Source organism: Pan paniscus, chromosome 1 (assembly GCF_029289425.2).
Source record: "Pan paniscus chromosome 1, NHGRI_mPanPan1-v2.0_pri, whole genome shotgun sequence".
Lineage (NCBI taxonomy): Eukaryota > Metazoa > Chordata > Mammalia > Primates > Hominidae > Pan > Pan paniscus.
Genome location: NC_073249.2, coordinates 207581952 through 207583822, shown reverse-complemented (window position 1 = coordinate 207583822; position 1871 = coordinate 207581952). Strand labels below are relative to the sequence as shown.

At 49.1% G+C, this 1871-nt stretch overlaps 1 non-coding gene across 1 annotated transcript; it reads right to left on the bottom strand.

The window, feature by feature from the left end:
- Positions 1-223: 223 nt before the first annotated feature.
- LOC112438679 (small nucleolar RNA U13) lies at positions 224-328 on the bottom strand. The gene has a single exon (XR_003027055.1). It is a non-coding gene; the product is annotated as a small nucleolar RNA U13 (small nucleolar RNA).
- Between the last annotated feature and the right edge of the window lie 1543 nt (positions 329-1871).

Below are 1871 nucleotides of genomic sequence, written 5' to 3'. Positions count from 1 at the left end.
CGATACTCTTGCCTCAGCCACCCGAGTAGCTGGGACCACAGGTGTGCACCACCACCCGTGGCTAATTTTTTATATTTTTTTGTAGAGATAGGGTCTCCTTATGTTGCTCAGACTGGTCTTGAACTCCTGAACTCAAGCAATCTGCCCACCTTGGCCTCCCAAAGTGCTGGGATTACAGGTGTGAGCCACCATGCCTGGCCCATATATGACTTTTTTTTTTTCAGGTTAGACGGGTAATGTGACAATGTTGTAACAAGGTTCAGAGAGTGGCAGATCTCACACATACACATAAACACCCAATCATCATGCTCATGAACTACAAAAGGATCTTATATGACTATTCTTGATAAAAGGTTGTTGAATGAATTCTTTTCTATCAATCCTTCCTCATGGAGACTTTGGACTGTTCATTCTCCATATTATGTTAGCACTATTCAGAAACCCTGAATCCCACACATTATTGGTGATGTTACTGTTACTAAACCATGCCTGCTAACTAATGAAGGACCCCCTACCCCTTAAGGTCTCAGGTGGGCTGCATCCTGACCTCCGATGAACACCAGACCTCAGCGGGATTGGCATCACCAGATCCCTGGCTGGGGAGGAAGATTCAGGCTCCATAACAAGCAGGCTTCTTTCCAGTCAGTAGCTCATATTTGGAAGGCTCGTGTTGTATATTTCAGCAGGGCCCATCTCAGAGAGAATATTTCCTTACTCACAGCTCTCACACTGTTTTAACAACAGCTAATCCTTTCACCTTATTTGGATGCGATGTCAGAATCCCTTCTGTGGCTGGCGAAGTCTCAGCACTAACTGGAGAGAAGACTTATAGGCCTTTGCAACTGAAGACAAACTCTGCCTGAGGTGGAAAAGAGAGGCTGGGAAGAGCGTTGAGGTTGACATTTGACAGCCTCATCAGCTCAGGGCTGAAAAAGACAAGCTGGCCAGGTGCAGCGGCTCATGCCTGTAATCCCAGCACTTTGGGAGGCCAAGACAGGTGGATCACTTGAGGCCAGGAGTTTGAGACCAGCTTGGCCAACATGGTGAAACCCCATCTGTAATAAAAATAAAAATAAATAAATAAATAAGATGGGCTGGCTAGCTCTCTCTGTTTCACCACAAGGACCTTAGCCAGGCTGTCCTAAGGGTATGGCGGTGTGGCTAACCCAGCCAGTTCAACAGTCTTTAACCAAACATGTGCTATGCACCAGTCACTGTAGACAAGGCCAGCACACAAAGATGAGTAGCCAAGGTCCTTGCCCTTGGGGAGTTCATGGTCCAGTTGGGGAAGACAAGCAAACCAATTAGTAACTACAGTTCAGAGCAGTAGCTGCTGCATTCACTTGGCCAGGTGCAGCGGCTCCTGCCTCTAATCCCAGCACTTTGGGAGGCCGACGCGGGCAGATTGCTTGAGCCCAGGAGTTTGAGACCAGCCTAGGCAACATGGCAAGACCCTGTCTCTCCAAAAAAAAAAAAATACAGAAATTAGTTGGGCATGGTGGCACACGCCTTTAGTCCCAGCTACTTGGGAGGCTGAGGAGGACCGCTTGAGCCCGGGAGGTCAAGGCTGCGGTGAGCTGAGATTGCACCACTGCACTCCGGCCAGGGTGACCAGAATGAGAACCTGTCTCAAAAAAAAAAAAAAAAAAAAAAACCCCAGAGCAGCAGCAGAGGTGTACTGCCACACCAGGTGAACTGGGGGCACGAGACAGGGGAGGCCAAGGGAGGGTTCCTGGACTCTTGGAGGCGGTGTTTCCTGAGCTAATTGTGAGGCGAGAGAAGTAACCACACAACAGAGGCTGGGAACAGTTACCTAGGCAGAGGGAAGAGACTAAGCCAGGCCTCACCAGCAAGGCAGGAAGTGGAAGGAG